The sequence below is a fragment of the Mauremys mutica genome, chromosome 7 (genome assembly GCF_020497125.1).
Source record: "Mauremys mutica isolate MM-2020 ecotype Southern chromosome 7, ASM2049712v1, whole genome shotgun sequence".
NCBI lineage: Eukaryota > Metazoa > Chordata > Testudines > Geoemydidae > Mauremys > Mauremys mutica.
The window spans coordinates 100,249,228-100,274,107 of NC_059078.1; the positions used below are offsets into that span (position 1 = coordinate 100,249,228).

General features: G+C 42.4%; 2 long non-coding RNA genes across 2 annotated transcripts in view; one reads left to right on the plus strand and one right to left on the minus strand.

Moving 5' to 3' along the window:
- The window catches only part of LOC123374480, an 89,048-nt gene that overhangs the window by 57,552 nt on the left and 6,616 nt on the right, over window positions 1-24,880 (minus strand). Inside the window, exons 3-4 of the long non-coding RNA XR_006581119.1 lie at window positions 12,973-13,145; window positions 9,876-10,024 (exon numbers count right to left, since the gene is read on the minus strand). This is a non-coding gene — a long non-coding RNA (uncharacterized LOC123374480). The remainder of the gene's footprint in view (window positions 1-9,875; window positions 10,025-12,972; window positions 13,146-24,880) is intronic.
- On the plus strand, window positions 6,518-8,588 carry LOC123374479. Its single transcript, XR_006581118.1, has 2 exons — window positions 6,518-6,787; window positions 7,259-8,588. It is a non-coding gene; the product is annotated as an uncharacterized LOC123374479 (long non-coding RNA).

The following is a 24,880-nucleotide window of genomic DNA, read 5'->3' on the forward strand; positions in this document are numbered from 1 at the left end:
ATTTAATAGGCTGAGACATAGGGATGGTCTAGATAATACTTAGTCATGCCTTGAGTGCAGGGGACTGGACTAAATGACCTCTTGAGGTCCCTTCCAGTTCTATGATTCTATGATAAGTGCCCCACAGACCACCTTATCCTCTGTATCCCTCAAGACAACTCTGCTCCACAGGGACCCAGCTCCTGCATAGAACAAAGTTTCCTACTACTGAGCACTGGGAATAGAGAACCATAGCTGTGGGGCTTTTTGCCAGAAGAGATTAGACTGAGCCCAAGCTGGCTGTGTTTAGTAAAAACACCGCTTTCAAATAAAAACATATACCAGAGCAGATGGTCTTTAAAAGAAAGCCCCACTCCCCTGCAAAAAGAAACAGAGAAATCCACCTTTTTCTTCTGGCCATTTATGCTCTTTAGTTTTGTGCAATGCTTAGATTCCACTGTGACAGGCATGGTATAAAACCAAACAAAAACTGAGGTGCTAATTTGCCTCCTAATTTATTTTTAGGACATCAAATCTTGTAGCTATGTTGAATTTGTACTAATTGCTAACTGTTGAGTTATGTTACAAAACACTGGTACAGCAACATACATTCTCACTAACAGTGGAAAATGAACAAATGTAATAAGGGTTTGGGGCCTGATCTGAAGTCCATTGTAATCAATAGGACTCTTTCTATGACTAAAATGGACTTTGAATCAGGCCCCCTGCCTATTTGTTCATTCCAGTTCACTTTGTAACAAGCTGCTTCCTGCAGCTTGCACACAGTCAACTTTGTTCACCCTGTTTGGTCGAGAAAGATACAGACTTGAAGGACATCCGCTTTATCTTGCATTCTTTTCACACTGAAAATGTTTGCCAACTTTGTTATTTCAGATACACAATACACTGACTCTTCTTGCAGACCTTTAGACTGCCAGCATTTATGTCACTGGCATATTTTTCTGTTTATGTTTCAAATATTTGGGTACATTTTGTGTAGCTGCAATTTAAGACAATTTAATAGGAAAGAAGAGTAGGAAAACTGTGTGCCTTGTACCCGTTATCAGAACCAACTTGCAAGGTGAACATCCTACTCCTCCTTGTTTTTGAAACATGGAAAAAATTTATGCAAATACACTGGTATTATTACGTCCTTTTTTCAGATATAATACAAATATAAATCCTTTTTCATTCAATGCATTTTTCACTGGTATAAATTCTTACAGATCCTAATCTAGCAAAGCCCCTATGCACTGGCATAAGCATGTGAGTAGCCCCAATGACTTCAGTGGGACTTATTCTTAAAAAGTTAAGCATCTATTTAAGAACTTGGCAGAATGTTGCCAGATGGAAATAAAAAGCGACAAAAAGTTCCTGCCACAGGGTGTTTACAATCTAAGCTGGACAATACAACTGGAACCTATTAGCATCAAGGCAAACCTAAACAATTTTAATTAGATGATTTGTCTTTCATGCCTGCCTCATTCCACCCCCGCCCCTGCCTTTGTAGATCTGTTCTGTCCATAAAGTTCAATGTAAACCAATGGTTCTATAAGAAAATAATATATATGACCAGATTTGAAAGAGTGTGCAACTCTTATTAGGTACAACTCTAATTTACAATGTGCATATAAATACGGAGTTAGGGTGTGTACTGAGGCATCATATATTGTAGTTTCAAGAATTGTCAGCATATACATAACTGAAAACACAAAAAAAACCAGCTCATGTAGGAAGCAAATTTAGGGGAAGAAATGGAGGGACCAAGAACAGAATGCTGAGGGACACCTACAGAAAGAGGGAGAGGAACCACTGAAGACAATGCTGAAAGTATGATCGCCCAAGTAGGAGGAGAGGACAGAATTTTGGATGCCCAAGGAGAGAGGGTGAATCACCCTGTTGAAGGCAGCAGAGGGATGGAGAATGACTATTGCTTTTAAGTTGTGATATTTTGCATGTATTAGCTAACACAATTTAAAAGTCCAGTGTAGACAAACAACACTGCTTTTAACAGGTGTTAAGTTAGTCAAGGTAAAGACTAGCATCAAAGAGAAAAGATCACTAAGAGATCATTCCACTAACATTTTCAATCCCTCTCAGAAACACACCTGCATTAAGAGGAATGATAATTCATTCCATTACATATTTAGGAAACAAAAAACAAATAGGGACGTTGAAGAGAAGAGAAGAGGGACATTGTATGATGCAACTGCATCCACTGTGGGACACACAGATACCCCTTTTCTGTTAATAGTCCTCTTCAGTGAGCACTCAGAAAAGGAGCCCAGGAGTGAGAAACATCAGAGGAGGATGTTCATATACCTTTTAAAAGAACAAGCTAATCCATCATTCTCCTCCACCTGGGCACCAACATGGAAAGGGCACTCATGGGTGAACACTCTCCCAACCTTTAACTCAACTGGGGACCTTCATCTAATCTCATGTGGGACACTAGACGCTCCGATATCACCACTGTGTCAAGAATGTATTAGAGATATTCATTAGAGAAGCACAATGCCTGACCACATGCTCTTTACAAAATGGAGATTTCTGAAAAATATTCTTCTAGAAACCTGGCCTCTACCTGATTTTCCCAGCTGCCTCCTCTCAGGGTCCATAAATCATATATTGACCCAAGCACCCCAACTGCTGCTTTATTCCCAGTTTCTAAGAACTATACCTCCAGTCTAATTACCCTCCTCCAGCTGGCCTCTTGGCCCCATTGAATCATATCCCAACCACAATTATGGCCTCAACCCCTATAAATCACGTTGTTGGTGGAGGATCAGTCCAGGACCTCTATGTCAGCTGCAAGAGTTATTTCCCTGTGATCACTCCCTCTCTCTGCTGCAGCTGTTCATGAACATCCATGCATAGAGGGACAGGGCACAAGTGTTTGTTTTAGATAGGCAACCCAGAATAGAGCAATTTATCTGGTTAACATTAAAAAAGGGCTGGTCAAATGGTTAGAAGCTCAAAGGGACTGACAGAAGGACACAATGAATTATATGCTTAGTTTGGATGGCCATCCTCAACTGTCCCTTTAAACCTGTGGAAAGTTTTTTCCACACAAGCTCTCTTGTTATATACATTGTTACTGGCCTGTAAATTAGTCACAGAGAGAACATTAATACTTGCAATCAAGAGATCATCTCTGGGGAGTAAAATGAAATGTATAAAGAATTCTACAATTTTTAAGCTGAACTTGCCAGGTTCATTAGCCTTGGCAGATTCAATACAAGTCCTGTATAATGATCATATTTTCATTTCCAATAACTGGAAAACCAAAAAGTTATCTTTAAAAATAAATAAATAAATAAATAAAAAGTCACCTTAGCCAACTTTTTTCAGCAGCAAACTGACTCACTTCTATCTAAAAATAAGGAGTGCTCCACTGTACATACCATACAGAATGGCAGACAGTTGAGGTGGAGAAGACCTATAGGTTTTCCAAAGTGCCTCCTTGACAATTGGGGATTCAACCTCTGACCCAGTTTGGACATACTGGGCCCAATCCTGCTTCCACTGAAGTTAATGGGTGTTTGGCCATTGACTTCAATGGGAGCAGGATCAGTATTCATTTTTGGAAACCCAATCTCTTCAGTTTTATGCAGCACCAAATATTTAAGATAGCCAGCACTAATCCACTCATTGACGGCATTTGAATGCATTGCAAATAAATACATTTAACAACTGCTATCAGGCAACATCAAAAGGGAGGGTTCACATATTAACTAGGGAATAATTCCTGTTCCCCATTTGCAGCTATTTAGAACATCGGACTATTCAAAGATAATGCTGGAGATTAGATTGGAACTTATCATGAGCCTACCAGTATGAGAATATGGTAGGCTACTGAATAATCTCTTGTTAAATAAGGCAATACAGGTTATTTTTAAAAGATAGTTTCATTAAGGTGAAATGTACCCTCCCGCTCAACTAACCTCCTAGTAATTGGGCTATGTAAGGGAATCTCCATGGGGACTGAGGGAGATAGGATTCACACATTCAATAAGGCCAGGGAAAATGTTGTTCTGCTCTTCACTGTTCTAGAATATAGGTGGAATAATGGGTATTGCTGTTCTATACCCTCCAGACAGAGTTATTAGGTCTGTGTAACTGCAGATCCCACAGTATTGCCCCAGCCTGCCCTACAATATCCCCTATGCACCAGCTTATTTGAAATTGGCATGGAATTCCCCTTCATGGCATACAGGAAACAGTCACATCATAGACAGTTTGCCTATTCCTCACCAGCACAACCTCACTGCAGGGCTTATGTGGTGCAGAGGGCCTTGTGTCAGCCCTCCATACCCTCAAAGCACAATCCCTCCATGTACTTGTGTTAGAAATTGTTACCGGCACTTGTGATTGTGCAGTGTTGCCTGAAGCTAGAACCAGTAACCTAGCGATGAATGTCTCACGAACTAGCTATTTGGAAAGCAGCACAGCAACATTCGGCATGGATTTGGAAAACAAAAAAACAAAAGTTCCTTTTCCCTCATAACATACACAACATTGTATTTATGTGCGCTCATGCTGATAACCCTCCAAAACACCTTAAACCCACAAGGGTTACATGGCAATGTGGTTTCAGACAAAATCTACAGTAGGACAGTGTAAAGCACGTCATAATAAAAATAAAACACACTTCCCAAGCAAAAAATGCCCCTTTATCTATAAAGAAACCCTTATCAACACACACACCAGAAGTGAAATAAGAGTGTCTTCCTCCATGCCATGAAAGACCTCAGCTCACAGACGAGCTCTGGCATAAAGCTGAGATGAGCATTCCAAAGCTGTATGTGCTCTGCCTTCTGCCCTCTGGAGAATATATCATGGGATCATCAGCAATTCTAGCCTCACTGACTTTAGGTGCCATGATGGGGGTTAGAACAGTAGACATTCCCTCAGATATACTGATACTAGATAGTAGGGTTTTTGTTTTTAAACAACAGCTTGAGGCTATGATCCTACAAAGACTTATGCACATGCTTAACCTTACAGGTCTACTTGTGTACATGAAGCTAAGTACATGCATGTGGCTTTGTCAGACTTTGAAGTGCACTCACTGAACTAGAGACCACCAAGCTGCTCATAAAGCACTCACATAATTAGGCCTTAGAGACATTAGAGAGTTATGCTGCACTAGCTGCAGCCTGTGTAGCTTTCAAGGGAAACCCCGACCGGAGTGCTGTGCAGTAACTGAGCCCAGAGATCACAAAAGATTGGGACTTTTTAATATTTCTGGGGTGGAAAAAAATAGTGGCTCATGCTAAAACATTGCTTCAAATTGTAAAATATACTTACCTTCCTGGGCAAAACACACTAACAAAGGGCCTATTGCTTTGCAATTGAAGTAATGGGAGCTTTGTTTGAGCAAAAATTGCAGAATCTGACCCAAAGAGAAAAGAGCTATAGGTTAGATGCATTAGGTACTTCCCTGATATACAAATGTAATGCCCACAGATCCTGTTCAGAGGGCAGGATTGAACCTGGGACCTCTGGAGCTTAGTGCATGAGCTAAAAACAAGTTGGCTCTTAGCTAATGCTCTAGAGCAGGCTCATTTAACTTTCTCTCGCTAAGTGGTCTTGATGCCACTAGAGGTGACAGAACACCACACCTAAGAGGTGTGTGGGTTACACAAACATCCAGTACCCTTTATAAATTGCAAGCTTAAGGTCCTGATCCTGCAAACACTAAGGCACACAAATAACTCTACTCAAGAGTGAGCAGACCTATTGACTTCACTGTGGACCTTTCATCTGAATTGTTATTCATGTGCACAAGTGAAAAGTCCCGCTCTGTTATGAACATCAACAAATCCTCAGCAGCTTAAACAGTGCCTCTCAGTGAGCTACAGCAGTCAATCCTCAGCAGCACATAACAATTAGTATTAGTATAGCATCCGAAGAAGTGAGCTGTAGCTCACAAAAGCTCCTGCTAAAATAAATTTGTTAGTCTTTAAGGTGCCACAAGTACTCCTGTTCTTTTTAATTAGTATTGTGGTTACTTAGTATGTGAGGAAAACTGCAGATGCTGTGGCATTCTGATCCATTTTGAATTACAGTAGTTCACCCAGCCTTCCTCTAACTGCAAGATCTATTTCATCATATGTCCATAATATGGCACATTTAGGAAAGAGCTGATGGAGTAAAAAGATCAAGAAAATGTTGGAACATGCTGAAGGAAAAGCAGCAGCTAGAAAGCAAATGGTTAAAGCATTTGTTAGCAATAAGGATTAAATATGGTGAAAGAGAATTCTCAGCCTTGGTACCCAGTAGGGGAGCCTCGCTGGTGCCTGGATAAGCAGGGAAAAGCCTTGTACACAGACCTTGATATCTCCTCACTAAAGCCATGTTTGCAGTGAAGGACATTGATAGAGATTTAAAAAAAAAGACACGGGGAAAAAAATGAAGTGCAACTTTCCAGAACGAGAAGTTCTCTCCCAGGTTTACATTTTCCAACCCATTGACGTATGTGAAAGAAAAAAAACAGGCGATAACTTCTCATCCTCACAGCACATTTCAGGCCATCTCTTCTAATCATTCCTTTTGTCAGTTGCACTCCCTTACATACCTCCCCTGGCCCACAAGTGATCCTTTCCAAGTTTTCAGCACTTTTACTAAGCAATGCTTTTGTGCACCCCACCTGCAGGTGCACCAGAGTCCTTGGCAAGGGGCAAGCTGATTATCACTTATGAAAACAGCTACACTGTATTGTCCATACTTCTTCAAGGTCTTGAGCAAGGCATAAATGCTGATGAAAAAGAAGTTGATGCAGGCAGAGCTTCAGAGGGCTAATCAGGTAAGTCTTATTTGTTGTTTGCAGAGAAGGCTTTACAGTACTTTGCAGTTTACATACAACGTTTTTTTCTAACTCTCTTGTGTTTGTGATACTGGTCTAATGGCTTTGTAAAATCAAACAAAACTTTAGCATGAAGTCAGAATTATTGTACAATATTAATCAGAATGCTATCTTGTTAATGACCTGAAATCCATCTTTAGATGATTTGTGGAGAAATTGTTATTGATTTTTTCCTTCTGCAATCTCCATATCTTATTTCCTTTTAAAGATAGCTAACTTAAATTGATTCATTTTCTATATACTGAATACTGTTAAAACAATATTGATGCTTGATATATTTAGTCACCACTTTCTTGTGTTTTAACCACTGTTCTAACCTGTATCCATAGGGGGATATTTCAAGAAAACAGATATTGTTTCAAGGGTAATTACTGATTTTTATTCTCATTAACATATATGTTTACACTTTAGGTTTCCTTGCCAGCTGTTGGATTTCTTTTGATTCTGCTCGTTGTTCCTTTTTCCTATGCATATACTTCTTTGAGAACTGGAACTAAAGAGGCATAGGGCATGGGAAAATGGGGCGACTGAGGTACTCCACCACTCACTCTACAAAGCATCATTGGGAGGCATGTGGGGGAAAAAATGAAAGCATAGTAAGTACCTGGTATTAACAAACAGGTTAATTGTGAAATTCTAAGGGTAGAAAAATGCTTTTTAATAGTAATGTGTAATAATTTACATAATATGTACTCAGATACAGTAGCTGAATGTTTGTCTCATGTTAATACATTTATTTTAATGTCTTGTCACGGGAGTAACAATATTTAGCACACGCCTATTTATTCAATTACAAGAATCAATATGAATTTGTTAGAGGTTCCTTCTTAAAGAAATGCATGGCTTAGGGCTCACTCCCGTAGTCCTTACTCAAGCAAAGCTACCATTAAATTAATGGGAGTTTTGCTGCAATAAGACTGCAAAAGTGGGCACTTTGGGTCAAATCCAGAGCCTACTGAAATCAGTGAGAGATTCTTTTTAATGCGTTCAGTGAACCCTGGATGAGGCCCATAGAACAGTCATGCCACTGTTACCGAATGCTGGTGGTCTTTAATGGGACTACTCATGGGAATAAGGATCACAGGCTTCTTAGGGCCCGATCCTGCAAAATGCCGAGTGCCTTTTGTATGGTGCTGAGGACTCTCAGCTCCCACTGAAGTCATCTTGCAGGATCAGGCCATTAGTCTGAAACAAGTAAAGAAAGATAAGACTCACTTTTTCCTTTGTTTCATCCACAGGCATTTGGGAAGTGCAACCTGTAACCTGACTCCAATTTGTCACTCAACAGGAAAATAGCCATTCATTGCAGTGCTTTTATGTCTGATTCATTTTATTTAGTTTTGATACAGATATGTGATTTCTGGGAAAAGGGTCCATAGAAAATGAAATAAATTTGAGTTATATGTACTACAAGTGAAACAGAAATCTAATATTTTAATCACAAATCTGAAGTTTGCCTAGTACTGTATCACAAATTCTAATAACACTACTTTGTTTATTGCTACATGTTTATATAAAGCAGGGCCATGTCATATTACATGGCATTCAATTTCTAACATATACTGTTATTATGCCACACAATACAGGCTAATTTAAAATAAGACTTAAACTAAGTCAATATAGAGATAAAATGCCATATTTTCTATTGCCTTTAGCATATAGAGTTTTGGAGAACTTTCATTTTACTTGTGAGTTATTCTTTTCCATATATTAAAGTGTAATAAAAATATTCTACCAACAACTCTGTGTATTATTCATTTATTTCATATTGAGGCTGGGTGGAGGGGAGAGTCAGAGGTAATTTAAACACTATATTTTAGTAACAATGCATTTTCTTATCTGTTTGCAAGATGCTTGAAGGGTGTTTGAATGGAATAAAATAATTGAATTGTGTTTTTCATAACACTTTAATTAAACCAAAATGCATCACCACAATTAAAGAACAAAAGGGAAACAAATCTAGAATGCAAAACAAATGAAAGTAAAAACAATCTTGTTGCCGAGAGGGGAAACTCCATACAACGTATGGGCTACTCAAATCCGGAGATTTTGTATTAGAAATCAAAATATAAAAATGCAATTAAATAGACTATGGAATTGGTATGATGCTTGCAGAAAGCTCCCTTGTGTAAGAATTATTATCTATTTTTATATTCAAAGTGCATCCCACCAGGGTGCTCAGAAACACATGTTCAATATGATTAAAACCACACACACAAAATACAAGTAAATCCATAGTTTAAACGAACACCATCTTAAAAGTCAAAATGAATCAGACATGGGCGTGTGTGAACTGTTAGCCCATTAAAGAGACAAAAGTGTGGTGGGAGGGACCGGTAATAAATATGGGGCCCAAGAGCAGTCATACTAAAAATGTTTGTAGGGGGAGAAGATGAAAGGTAGAGTGTGAAGCACTGAGGTGCATGTCAACAGGGAGAGAAATCCAAACCTTGGGGCCCAAAACAGGAATGGTCTCTCTTTTCTTTTGAAATTCAGATTAACAGCTTTCAAAAAAAGCAAATTAGAACAGCTGAGATTTTGGCAATAGCTTGAAAGTCAAGAAACCAATGTAATGCACTCCCTACAGCAAAAAATGAATGAGTTTCACTCACTGACTATTTTATGGGGTCATCAGTGCAGAGGAGTTCAGTTCATTCATACATATCCATTGAAAGGCATTTATCCTGCTAGGAAATAAGAGGCAGAGTGTAAGGGCCCCAGTCCTGAGAGGAGCTAAGTACTCCCAATTCAGAGTCAGCGGAAGCTATCACTCCTCAGCATCTCACAGGATCAGGCCTTAGAGGCTAATGAAATCATTAAATGGGCTGGTATCTAAGAATACAGGGTGGAATTTTCAAAATCACTTAAGTGACTTAGGAGTACAAGTTTCATTGAAAGTCATTTAGGTGTTTTAGAAAATCCCTCCGTTTGTGTCAGTCTAACTCACCATTCCAAATATCATTGACTAGCATTCCAGTCATGGGGCCAAAATTAAGCTTCACAAGCCATTACATATTACTGTGCTTACCTGCTTGGCTGGATGGGGGCCTGAGCAGGAAGACGGAGGAGCAGAGTATAGTGGCTGGAGAAGGAGATAGGTGCAGGCAAGAAGCTGCAGTAAATTCCCTGTCTCTTCATGACGTTACTAAATCCAAACTTTACTCCAGCTAATCAACACTAATTAAAAAAAAACATTGTTAATGGGGTTAATGCAAGAGTTAAACTAATCTGTTTTTGCCAAGTGAAATGGAAGCTTTTCCGTAGGGATTAGTAGGGGGGTGGGGATGAGGAAATTCAGCCATCCCCAACCTTAAAAAAAATGGGGGGACGGGGAGAAGGGGTGCAAAAACTTCTCATGAAACCCCCCTACACTCATCTCCAGAAAGACAGATTGAGGGAAACTAATAAACGAATGTGAGGAATACAACATGCATAGAGGCATATGCTACTTAGCCAAATATTTAAAACACACATTAAGGCAAGGGGGAAGGGATAGCTCAGTGGTTTGAGCATTGAGGGTCTGACTGAAAAATACAAAGGGCTTGGCTACACTTACAAATTTGCAGCGCTGCAGCAGGAAAGGAAATTCAGCGTTAAGTCTTTTACTGTCCTATTATGCTTCAGCACTGCAGAGTTCAGAGTGCTGAAATACTTTAGCACAATGTCCTGACTTAAAGATGAAGTGGAAGCCTTTAGCAAAATTCCTTTGCAAGACTATACTCACAGAGCTCATTTAATTTGTCATTTTAAGGGCAATTGCTAGGGAAAGGAAAGACTTTTATGATTCCCACTTCTATAGATACAAGACACTGATCACCTGCATCACAACCAGTTACTGCAGTTTAAAGATACCATACAATGTATGTTATCTTCATCTGCATTACCATGTACTCTGTGGAATCATTAATCTCCAGGCAACAGATAGCATAGATCAGGGCCATTCAAAGATTTTATCTTAAGACCCAGAAAAAAAGAAAGAAGCAGAAAGAACCACTCCGGAGCTGCACAGAGGGGAAAACTGTTCTATTACATAACTCCAATCCCTGAAACGTACCTGCGGATGCCTGTCCCTGTAAACCTTATAATCAGTCTCTTTCTTGGGCCTCTCAATCCTAAAGAACACTTTGCACCAGCCTCTCTGTCATACAGTACATATCATGTGAAGAAAGAGCTGGGGAACTTTTCCTCCACTAAAACCCCCTTTCCAAAGCTGCTTCTAATTTGTCAAGGAGCTCAGTAACTAATGATCATAAACTACTCACTCCTGTGTTGTCCATGAGGGGAACAAGGGAGTACAAAAAATCTTCTGTATTTTAAGTTTACCACAAACAAAAATAAAGCAAAAGCTATGGTTTGGCTATGTTGAGGCAGTGCCTCCCAGTATCCTAGGTGGAACCAGTCTGCTCCAATGTATTTCCTACCTTGGCTGTCCTAGCTGAGGTGACTCAGACCTCTGCAGTCAGTTTTCTTCCTCTCACATTGACTGACAAGGGCTGCTTCCATCAAAGAGGATTTTCCCCATCCCTCTGCCCTTGCTCTCTATTCTCTTCTCTCGTCTCTCTTCCTATTTTCCCTCTTGTCCTTTTTATCCCCTACTTCTCCCTCCACCCCCCCGTCCAGTCTCCCTAACTCTCATCACCATGTCCTCAAGGTATTTCTCTCTTCCTCCCTGGAATCTGCTGCTTTTTAGTTGGGGGTGGGGCAATTCTTACAGGTTTCTCCTCCTCTTGTGAGTAGTGCTTACTCAGAATCATCAGTGTCAAGTTTCTTATTCCCTTTGCCAAAAAACATCATTTTACCCACCTACATCCCATCCCATTCAAAAAGGGAAAGTAAAGGAGAGAAAAGTGGAAGCATTGCTTCGTGAACAGCACTCATCTTGATTATATGCTGCTATTTTTTGAACAGCTATAGGGCAGATCCAGCAAATCTTTACTTATGCATTTGACATTACTCACAAGAGTAATCCCATTGATTCCCCAAGACTGCTCTCGTTGCTTACACTTTTCCTAAGACCAGTTGTAAAGGTTCTGCTCATTCATGCCCCGATTCAAAAGAACACACAGGCAGGTGCTTAATTTTAAACACTGAATCCAGGACCTCATAAAATGAACAGAAACAATATCATGGAAAATCATAATAAAAAATTAACTAACACAGCCTGAATTTTAGATGTCCAGCACTCTTGGTCAACTGCTCACAGTCAAAACTACACACCAATAATTTTTCATAGAAATTATGCAATTCTAAATAATGAATGATTTTTCAAAAAGTATGTTACTTGCAGTTCACAAAAGCAAGAGAAGTTCAATTTATCTAATAAATCATTCACTATAAATTGTACACTCAGCTTTTATTTCCTCACACCCCAAAGTTTTGAATGGCTGGTCCTTTCTAGTCCTATTCTTCTATGATTCTGTGTCCTGTTAAACAATTTTGTGGAGAAAAATTAATTTGCATTAGGTCTCAATATTACAAACCAGGGTGATTCTAGAATTTTGCACAGATTTTTCCACATTATTACATTAGGACCAGGGCCTAGTTTTGATACCTAATGTGGATGTAACAGCAATGAGGAGTGAACACAGTTTGAGTCCTAATCTCACTCTGTGGGACATTTTTCAGAAACAAAATATAGAAATGGAAACTCATAAGAACAACATAAGCTGCTGTGCTACAATAAAATGTAGGCCAGGTCAAGCATATATACACAAAAATCATATTCACTGTTAAATCTGAACTACGGTCTCCCAATAGATAGGCCCCTACTTTAAATGACAAAGGTATTTTTCATAATCATTTTTCTCATTATTTATAAATAACCCTCTTGAAAACTTTCAAAGGAAACTCGATCCCTGACTGACATAACTTTTCCTGCTCTCGGGTGCATACACACTGCTTTGTGATGTGGGGAGTTTGCTCACTGCGAGCTCTGTATTTATATTTTGTTTAGAAAACGCAGTACTGAAATATTTGTTTTGAACCATGACCCATCCTGTCCTACCAGTATCAGTCTTCACAGTGCAACCAAAATACCGCTCAGTGTTACCAGACCCTGAAATGCCAAGCATCTTAAGCCTAATTCTTAAGACTTGTATATGCTTCCATTTTGTAACTGTACTTACTTTTACTTGATTTTTCATACTGTAGATGATCCTAAATTCTGCCTTAATAAATCAAGCAGATTAGTGGAGACTGCTAGTTCAAGGCCTGCAGCTAATTTTCAGTCCAACTTTCCCTCTTACAGATGGAGTTTCTCTCCTTACGGCACCAGGGACATGATGAGACCATTATCTCTCTAAAAGAAAAGAGAGGTCATTCATAACAAGGTTTGGGACTGATGTTTTGCATTACAATTGCAGGAATGCAGTTAATGTCACTGTGTACTTGTGCAATAGCTCCCCTGTAAAAGCATTTTATGGTATGTAATTAAGAAGACATTAGAATCTATTTTCCAAGCCATTGTAGCTCATCTAAACCTAACTTTGTTACATGAATCCACATTATTTTATTAATACCTCTTTTGTCTAATTGGAATATATTTTATGATCTAGGCATGAATGCCTATTATTAGCTTACATTTATATATAATATAATTTATATTATTCCCAATTTGGCAATCAGATCTACGTGAGCAAATCACTGCACCCACATGCTGCCCAATGGAAACCAGTGGGTGAAATCCACTCCATCCACACAGAGCCCAAGCATTGGCCTCTATGCAAGTGGCATGTGGAAGAGATTAAATTCACCTCACAACCCAAGGCCAATGTGCAAGTCTACTACGCTAGCCACAGCCACTCTGCTCAAGTCACTTGAGGATTGGGCCACCTGGGCTATCCCTACTGTGGCCTTCTCTCCAGCATTCATCTTCATTCATTCTTCTTCCTCTGTACAGCCTATTCAGGGGCTTAAGTAGAGTGGAGAGCATTACTCTGATCCTGCAGACCACCACAAACCAATCTCACCCCACATGGATGTCCATAACCACAAGAGACCCAGGATATTCTCATCCAAAAAAGAGCATTAGCTATGTATTACTTGCACATATATTTTTTGTTAAACAAAAACAAAACAAAAAAAAAACCTTCAGTAGTTCAATCAGGGAGCAGAAACAAGTCCATATGATTTAGGTGATGACCAATCATACACCACAAAAAGCAAATAACCAAAGTGATCAATTCATGAGCAACCTAAAGGTGAAAAGGCTCATCCTATGCAGTTTAGAACACACATTTGAATAATTAATACATTTCATAACACAAACTGTTTCATAAACCATCTTCCAAACAGAAAAAAAGGACTAAAATCGTACAATTTTTGAAATTCAAATAATTCTAAATAATATAGTCATAACTATATATAGCTACAAAATTATTTGGAGTTTTGGACATTCAGCTGACACCATGAAAAAAACCTAGCAACATAATTTTTTATGCTCCATGAATATTTCTGGGTTTCAACAAACAAAACAACAAAACAACCGAGATACCAAAGCTTGACAAGTCCGTTTACAAGACAGAATGCTAAGAAATATAATTTAGTGTTTAATTTTAATGTCAAATATTTTAAATGTTAAATAGCTGCTTTCACAAACAATGGAGAATTTTCATAGAACCGAGCAAGCAAATGAGTTGAATCTAAGGCAGAGTGTTTGACACTTTACCAAATGTTTGGTCACTTAGTACTTCATAATTGTCATGATGCTCAACATTGTCAGCACCTGGCAGTGGTGGATTGGCCACTGGGCCAACAGAGCCCATGCCCAACAGGGCCCTGGCCAACTGGGGGGCTTTGGAAAAATGGGTGCCCCTGCACACCGAGCTGTTCCACCCACCCGGCGCTCCTACTGAGGAGCAGGGTCAGGGTGCGGGGGCTTGCCCTGCTCTGCTGGCCTGGCGCACCTGACAGGGAGCAGGAGAAGTCTCCGCACCCTTACCCTGCTCCCCGGCAGGAGTGCCGGGTGGGGAGTTGGGGGGACTGCAGGCAGAAGGGGTGGTGAGGGGCCCCCACTTGCTCTGGCCCAGGGCCCTACAAAACCATAAACTGCCTGGGACATTAAAGTAACAGCAAGGATAAAACAGACACTTCTATTCAAAAAGCACATCCATAGGCACTTCTCTTAAGGCACAGTTATGTCACTGCAGCTGTGCTGCTGTAGTGTAGACGCTTCCTACATCGATGGAAAGGGTTTTTCCAATCAATGCAGTTAATTCACCTCTCCAAGAGGCAGTATCTAGGTCAATGGAAGAATGCTTCCGTTGAGCTAACCACATCTATATCAGGGGTTGGGTTGACCTGACTACCGTACTCAGGAGGCAAAATTTTTCATAGCTCTGAGCAACATAGTTGGGTTGATAATTTTTTACGTGTAGACCAGGCTTATGGGGCTGTAACTCTACCAGTATTGGTGCCACACAGTTGAGTATTTCCAGTTCCATCCAGAGGAGGGCATGTGCACTGTGTGGCTTGTAAGCTTGTCTCTCTCACCAAGAGCAGATGGTCCAATAAAAGATATTACCTCACCCACCTTGTCTCTCTAATATCCTGGGACTTTCATGGCTACGACAACACTGCACACACACACACAGTTACAACACTGATGGCGTCCTGCATGTCTTGAAAATCACAGGCAATTACATAAATTCAGCTTTATGAAAATAATCTAGCAGTTGCCATATACAGCTTAGACAAATAACTGGAAAACAAAACAGATAATACAATTTTCTGATGCAGAAATGCTGCCTAAGGAATTGAATGCCACTGATACTATTAATTCAAAGTGAGTATCTTGATTTTAATGGTGTTTCCCTTCTCAGAAACAGTGGTAACTCTAACTGATTAATTGAATGCAGCTTTCTCCTCTTAGCACATTTTCATAGTTGTAAATACATTTCTTCCACGTGTGCCTGTACTAGTTTTCATATAACTGGGGTGAAAGGCAATGATAACTCCTCTGTTTTTTCAATTATGCCAGGAGCACTTTAAAAAAAAAAAAAAAAACCTGACAAGCAATACCAGTAGAAGCCAGCCAAACCAACCACATCACATAGCTCAGTCCTTTATTTTCTTACAGCATGCTGGGCACATTCCTCTTCTGGGGAAGGAGGAGGCTCCCTTTTCTCTGTAGTTACTCTCTCTCTCTGACCCAGGAGGGGCAGCGACAGACTCACTCCAAAGAAGAGAACTGTCTTTGAAGTGGAGGGGAATAAAGAGAAAAGTGGAGAGATCCCAGAGGCGCTCCCGAAACATTCATATCTTAATTAACATTCAGTATTCTTCAAGTTAAATGGACAGGACAGATACAACTTTAGACAATGTTTTCACCCCTCAGCCACTACATGCACTGTACAGCCAATTCACTCAAAACATTACCGACTTTGCACTGGTGTAAACGACGAGCCAGGCCCTGTAATTCTAACAACTGCATTTACGTATGCAAGATCCCATGCAGAAATAACATATCATGGCCAAGTTTTCAACTGGAGGAGCATAAGGTCAAGCACCATGGCCAAATTAAAGAATTTTGGGGCCCTGTGCACTATGGAGATTGCCCCCACCCCCACCTTCCTTAGGGTGAGAGGCCCTGGATGGGAGGTTGGGCCCTGTCTGCAGTGTGGGTGGCCCCGGTGGGATGAGGGTTGGGATCTGCCTCCAGGAGGGGGACGCCTGGAGGGTGAGGTTGGAAAGCGAGCCTGCTCCTTGCCCTGGCCTGTTGGCTGTCACTCCAGCATGCAGGCAGGGCAAAACTTCAGTGTACTGCCCCCACCACCACTCAAATTTGGCCCAGCCACAATTTCACCAAACCTATTGAAGGGCCAAGTCTGTTCAGGTGGGGCTGATCCAAAGTGCCAAGGAAGGCAGACACCTACCCATGGAAGTGCACCCACTCCAGGCCTGATATCAGGGTAACCAGGTCAAGAGTCAGCCCCTCCACACAGACCCGGAGGTGCAGCAGGCATCCTGGCATGGCCTTGGCAGCCCCCAGCACCTTGGGCTGTACGTCTGGGGAAAACAGGGTGGCTAACCCCCATACCAAAACCTCAATGAGGTGTTTGAAGTACATCCCATCTCCCCTTTTCAGCCTCCAGCTGGCTTTGGTAGCTGGATTGGTGAAAGTCTCCTGCAAGAAGATCACAGAGTACCGGGCACCTGTGGAAACTCGCCCTTCAGCCTCTGATGTTAAGTGATGCAAAGGTGGTGGGTTTCATTGGCAGGGTAGAGGATCCTCATGGCCAGGAGTGCCACCTGCCCTCACTGAGCCACACAGCAATCCATGGTTGATTTGATCCCAAAGGCGATCAGGGAATCGTGGAAGCTGCAGGCCCACTGGTAGACTGTGACCTGGCATCCTGTTTCCTGGCCCTCTTGCCTTCCCCCATCAAGGCCCTCCCAGCTTGGAGGATGAAACTGAAGTCTCCCCACCACTGGAGAGCAAACTGCACCTTCCCCTGGAGCTACATGTGTCTGCCAGGAACTGGCACAGCTCATCCCACAAAGCGTTTGAGACAGAGCGCTCCGTAGCCTCAATCAAGCCCAAAGACTCCCAGCTGTCCTTCATCTGGGTCTCCTTAGCAGCCCTGCAGCCTAACGGCAGGGACATGCTGGGACATGTGTCCCTGCCCAGGTGCCAACTCAGGACAGGGCTGCAGGCTAATTCACTCACATGCTAATAGAAACCAAAGGAGTGTCAAAAGGTATTGTAGTGTAATCAGGCCAATTCACTTGTGTGTTGTTTTGTTCAAAGGAAATGTTAATGATATTCACTTATCTATAACCTGTTGATTGCTATTGCATTACATTTTGTATATCCCTGTAACTAGGTAACCCTAGATCAAAAGTGTGTGGTAGTGTTCAGCTGAGAATGTACCTGATGTGTAAACTTCATGAAAACTAATGAAGGATTGTTGTTTGCGATTACATTACCTTTTACGTTGTGTAGATCCATGTAATTAAGTTATTCATCAAGCGGGAGTGGTGCCTTGGAAATGTAAATGAGGAAGAGTGCTAACTTCAAAGCAAGGGTTCTTGTGTTCAACAATGGGAATTCACAGACTCAGTCTGCATTTCCTATTCATCAAAACTCACATGGTTAAAGACAGTGTTCAGATTATTTTCTAGAGAAGCTATAAAATAGATTTCAAGGGATGATCCTGTATCTCTCTGACTGTTTGGACTCTTACAAGGAAGATACCAAATGCAAAGTGGAGCACCCCAGAAACATCTAGGGACCCTGAAAAGACTTTTGGGAAACTAGCAGTGTATTATATCAACCACTATGATTTTGGACCTACAAACTTTTATTATATTTTACGTGCTTTAACCTCTCAATAACTCTTATTCTTAGCTAATAAACCTATAGTTAGTTTATAGAACTGGCTGTCAGCACTGTCTTTGGTGTGAGATCCAGAGTACCAATTGATCTGGGGTAAGTGACTGATCCTTTGGGACTGGAAGTAACCTGCTGTGGTGTGATTTTGTGTTTTAATAATCTTTTTAATCACAAAGTTCCACTTGTCTGCATGGCAAGATAGGCTGAGCGCCGAAGAGGACTGTCTGGGACTCCATGCTAAGACTGGTATAGTGATCCAGGAGTGCACAATTGGTACTGGCTTGGTGGAATATACCACCAGTTGGGGGTGCCTGCCCTGACAGGTTTCTGACAGTCTGACCTGAGATTGGAGTGGCTCACAACTGTGAGTGCCAGACAGCATGACTATACATACCCCTCCCTCAGTGGTAGCTGAACCCTGAACAGCATCACCCACACTGCATTGTCCACCTGAGCTCCCAACACAGGTGCGGCGGAGGGAGTACATCAGCCCCCAGTGGAGCAAGGAAAGGGAATACAACCACCTCCCAAGGATCACCTCCTGAGAAAGGAAAGAGGACAACCTCCGGGGCAGCCATAGCATGGGAGGTGGAAGGTGGATAAAGGTCCCTGGCAGCTGAGCCACCAGGGTGCAGCACCACCTCACCAGGCATAGAAGTCATTGGGGCAGATGTAGGGGGCTCTTCTATGACACTGGGCTTGGGTGCCAGAATGAGTTTGACACCTGCAGCCTTGGCATCAGATTGAAGACTGAGTCAGGGCCCCTCTGCTGATCTGGGAGTGACTGTCCTGTCTTGGAAGATGGGGGCATGTGCCCTGGAAGGCTCTGCCCCTGGCTGTTCGGCACCAGCCATTGCTGGGACCAGCTTGGTGGCATCAAGTTGGGCAGGTGGAAAAGGGAGGGGATGCCCCAGGAATGAGAGCAGGGGCAGCACCCCGGGCAGTAGGCTGGGGAAGGAGGAGGTGGTGTTGGACTCAGCACCCCATCTGAGGCCCTCTGGCAAAGGGTTGTTCTCCCCCTTGTTACAAGGGTCAGGGCCTCGCTCTCCTCAACGTTCACTCAGACAGATAGTAGAAAGGTGGTGGCAGCCCTCCCTCTAATGCTTCCCTCAGGAGGGGACAGCATTGGCCCCCTCCGCTGCCAGAGCCTCCTTGGCCAGTTCCATCCATTGGACTTTCCTGAGGGGCATGGATTCAGGTCCAGCAGTGGCCCCCCAGAGGTCTTACAGGAGGCCTCCTCCCCACTCTCGAGGGCAAGGTGCTAGGCCAGTGACTTATGTTTATCGAGCTTTCCCCCGTAATTAGTACCAGCCCTCCATGGTGGTATTGTTGGCTGGCTGGCTGGCTGGCTGGCTGGCTGGCGATTTAAGGAGGATGGAGATGGGGCAGCAAAGGGAGAGATGCTCTCCTCCTGAGATGGGCCCTCTCCCGAGCTCCTGGATGTCCTAGCTACCCCCTCCTCCAGGGACCTCATCCAACAGCTTTTATCAGCAGCAGTGGCCCACCCACTCAGCTGGGTGTGATGGGAGGCCACCCCTGGCATCCCTGGTTGCCCTGAAGCCTTGCAGAGGAAGCACCGAGCCTCCCCGATGAGTAGTGGACCTGGCATGGATGTAGAGCCCCCCCACCCACCCAACTGAGATGCCTTTTTCCATCACCTCCTGGGCAAAGCCTTTGATCCCAGAAAACAACTTTCTTGTACAGCCTGGAATTGCCAAAATGGCCAAGGACCCCACCACCTGGGCCAACAGCTGCATGTAGGTTTTGTCGTAGAGCAAGGCAGCCACCAGGAGACTGCGTTGATGGTATTAGCAGAGGTGCTGGTAGCTGTGGGGGCAGATGGGGGAGAAACCTGAGGTGGGGCAACAATGGTGGCCAAGGGTCTCCCCCTTCAGTATCCCCCCATCCCACATAGACAAAGCCATTGGAGCGGAAGCTTCATGCACAGCCATGTCAGGGTCCACCATCAAGGTCAGGTGATGGGATCAGCCACCAGAGAGCAGAATAGCAATAATAAATAGAAACATGGAGGTGGGGAGAACAGAGGCTAATGGTTCCTCACCACCACCCCACTGAACTGCATGTGGTGGGAGGAGGGTGCAAACAGAAACTGGAGGATTAGTCAAAGAAGAAGAAAAAAAAAAAAGGGAGTCGCATGTGGGGGGAACCTGGCTGCACTGGGAGTGAAGGGCAGATGTAAGTGGGGTGGGGTGTGTGTGCGTGTGTGCGCGCGCTGAATGGGATAACAAACAAAAGTTGGGAGTGGGGGGTCTCACCAGCACAGAGATGCACAGGTTCACAGAGGCAGGAGGGAAGCAGCCAGGGGAGGCTGGAGAAAGCAGATACCACATCCTGGGCAGGCAACAAACAGGAATGGGCGGGGGGGCTGGGCAGGTTGCAAACAACGAAATGGGGGCTGGGCAGGACAAGTAGCAAGCAGCAAAGTGGGGGTGGGGGAAGGGAGAGGCCCACCAGCCCACTGCAAACTGAAGGACAGCAGGAAAGGAATGTCTGGGAAGGGGCAGCACAGGTACCCACATGTGCTTGTGAGGCTGGAGGGTCTCTGCTGCTATACTCCCAGGCTGGAGGGAGGCAACTGAGTGGAGGCAGTCCACAGGTGGTCTTCGGAAGCAGAGGCAGGAGAGCGGATGGACTGCAGCAGAGGGCTCCATGCCACTTCCCTCCTCCCCAGCAGCAACAACAGCAAAGCAGCAGGGGTGGTGCAGCCCCAGCAGTACTGGAAACCCCCACCCAGAGTCACAGGTGTGCAAGGAATGAGTAGGGGGATAGTAGGAAGAGAAAGGAGGGTTCAGTGTTTAAGGCAGTTGCATGCTGCCCTGGAGCCAATCCCTGCCTCCGCCACAGAGTTCCTTCCTGATGCTGGGCAAGTCACTTAAAATCAAAATGCTCACATTTGGCCGCTAATTGTGTGTTCCTCACTTGTGGGTGGCAGGGGCCCAATGTAAGACATCTGGAGCCAAATGACCATTAGGAAATTAATTTGTATTCAGTGCACACTTTGGATGGTGTGTCTTAACTAGGTAGGGGCACACATTGAATGAGAAGAAATGTTGGTTAACTACTTATTCACTGAAGAAGGCAGGGGATCTGTGGGGAAAAATAGTATGTGATCAATTAGTTAATGACATCAAAATGAAGACACACAAGAAGGCTGAGTTTAGATTTCACTTTATTTGGGGGGGGGGTGTTAAATGTAATTCTAATAAAATCAGTTATTAAGTGTTAGGGGAAAGCCTTCCTTTCCCGTTATGATACTCATTTGCACAGCAGAATGACACTGGTTCTCTATTCAGGGAAGCTCTAAAACAATGCAAACAAAAGCAGGGTTTGCCCTTAGTGAAGCAGAATGCACCGTTTGTGCACACATTCTTTTTATTTCTGTTGAGCCACAGGTGCTTCACAAACCACAGTGCACATTTTCAGTCCATTAATAGCTTCTCTGCTGAAGATCACTAGCCACGTCTCAGTGACATAACTCAGCACTGTTACAAAAGCCTTTACGCAGCAAAAATAAACCAGATTCAATTCAATAAAGCATTGGAGCAAAGCGAAAGGGACACACTGCAAGGTCAAACTCATCCAATCAAGACATCTACAAAAACTGACAAAGAGGAAGCCATGAAAATGCAAGCTGCCTGCAGAAGTCTTGTTTGATTTCCCAGTAAGTTACATAGGTGTTTGCACATTACCCCAGTAAAGTACAGTCACCATAGAAACTGCCACAGCACAGAACAAATATACTGTATCTGTTCAGCCACAGAGCAATTTCTTAAAGAAATGCTCTCAGTGTATCTCAATGGGGTGTGGTGGGCATTACTTATGTATGCTTGAGAATATGTTGGCACATTTTCAGAATGGATTTTAATATTATTTTTAAAGAATCCATTAATTATTAGAGTGGCTCCAAACAACACAGTGGGTAACATGCTGGCAGACAGTGACACCTTGTTTACATTAGCTTTCCCGCTCTTGCTACCATGGTGGACCTGAGCTGGCAGTAGCACCCCAGGCTGGGGTTGACCTCACCTGGCTACATTATGGTAAAAACTAATTTCTGTTCATTGTCTTGCTGCAAAAACACACACACACACTATTTTTTGGCAGTGAAGATATAGCCTTAAACATGGGGAGAGGGGTATTGGAATACTGCCTTCCCCTGAGTATTTTTAATAGATCACTGTCATCTGTGAAGACAAGCCAACATACATTAGGGGCTGGTCCACCCGGAAAAGTTACATCAGCATATCTATGTCCATCAGGGATGTGAAGCCATAGTTAGGCATATGATGCTGACAGACCAGTGCCAGTTCTTGCCAAGGCTGTAGGCATCAGCTGAGAACTGACAAGATTCATAGCTGGAAACCAGACCAGCTCACCTGTATGTTAGTATTTTGCTGTTGCGTTTTAAGTGTAAACATAGGCTAGATAGAACACTGGCTGGCTGTGTTCTTAAGTGAGACTCTTAGCTACATTGATGACAAACTATGGTTCAGTTTGGCATGTTACATATTTAAAACAGTCTTTCCCTTAAGTGAGGCTCCAGGCATGATTCCCTATGGGGAAAGTGGAATCAAATACCAGCAAACTTCTGATTCAGATTTCATAATGTAAAATCAGCTTCAAAACACTGCCATGTACAAGGGAAAATAGTCAATGTAATATGGCTGCTGGAGGTGGGTTAGTGCAGCACAAGAGGGCAGACTAATGCCTCAGTGCTTAATAACACCTTATTCTACCAGTAGTTCCACTGACTGGCACTGCTTTGAAAAGGACCTGGTGCCACATCAAGAGTAAGGGGATCATAATCTGGCCTTGTGTCTTAAAAGTACTAATAAATATTATTATTATTAATGGATGATAATAATAATAATCCAGGAAAAGGAGACAAGAAAAAACATACATTCAGTAGAAATTAGCATGAGAAGGTGGGTTTGAAAGGCTTTGTTAAACATTGCCATATTCATTTTATTGTTGTGATAAAAGTTTTTCTTTAAAGAAAAATGTTAAGTTTGGAGAAAACAGGATGGGGCTGGGAGAAGAACAAGAAAAAACTGACAAAAAATGTACATGACCAATATTTTTCTGCATTCCCTTTTCTTGATATCAAAGATGTATGGCTAAAATAAATATATATTCTGATCAAGAATATGTAATTACATAACCTTCCTATGGAATTGACATCTATACAGTTTAACATGGATAAAAACAGAAGTAGTTTTAATTATTATTTTACTTAAATGTATTAAATTGGCTCATCACTATTTATTTTACTTCTATTTCGCATAACTCCTCAAAGTTGATGTAAAGATAGAATCCCGCAGTCCCACTATGTTTCATTGTTTAAAAGGAGTTAACTGCTTCTCCACTGCTTACAGAATACATATGGTTCTCATCCCTTTTCTTTGCATATCTATTCTAATTAGTGCCATATTAGAGCACATTCATTGAGCTGCACCAAGCAAGTACATTTGCTGGTAGTTTCTGGCATGTCCTGATGTTTCCTTCAGCAAATAAGCTATTAGAAGTCAGGGCATCTAAGGGGTTGTCTAGATTAGAGAAATCTGGGGCAAACTTGTTTTGCACCAGCATAATGTGTTTACATTACAGGTTTGCACTGATTTATGTGTATATCTACATAGATGTATAGATTAGTGGAATTTGTACCACTATAATACAAGTCCTAAATAGCCACAATGTTAACATGTGAATGGAAGCTCACACCTCTCTTGCAGCTATTATTTCAGTTTGATTTGTTTGGCTGTGTACTAAAAGAAAAGAAAACCAAACTGTTATAATGTAACAGCTCTTTTTGCAATTAGAAGAGCTAGCAACTTCCGTTTATTATTCATTACAATGCCTACCACAATGGGGCAAGGATCTTTTTCAGAGCCTATGGAAGTTACCATAATACAAATTAACAAATACATTATTTATTGATCACGGGAGGGTGCTTGGCACAGTACAGATTTAAAGGGAAACATGATCCCTGTACACAGACATCTTCCGTGTGCCCACCACTGTGATACCAAGGTTCCTATCCAGAGGGATTTACAATGCTATTTAAAATTGAAAACTTACATTTTGGAAAATAAAGTCTAAGTGTCTCTCTAAGTTGTCTCTAAGGACCAGATCCTGCTCCAGTTAAGGCAGTGTCCTAGTTTCTCTGCTGCACTGGCTTTACACTTGGCACAGCAAAGTGGGGGCCATCATCAGAGCACTAGTTACAGTTCCCTGATTCTCTGTCCATCTGGTACTGGTTAGAGCAACCTCAGGACTCTCAAGCCTGCACGAGTTGGCAAGTTTCCAATGATCATTTGCCAGATAAGGAGAGCCAGAGTGCAGCACACACTACCTCCTTGCTGCCCTTCCACATCTGCATCATACTCCTTGTGCTACCCTGGCTCTGAGCCCACTGAGAAATGCCTCCTGAATCTGGAGGTACTCTTAGTAGGGGAGTCAGGCCTACATTCTGCACTGCCCCTGCATTGTAAACAGGATAGAGAGGATAGCCCAATGAGAGTTTTGCCATTGACTTCAATGGAGGCAAGCCTAGGTCCTGAGGGGACATTTGGAAAAAGTTCAAAAGTATGCAGTATTAATCTAACAATGAACACAACCCATCATTCTAAAAGCCAAGTGTTTTCCATTATCATCATGATCAACACTTTTGTGGATGTGAC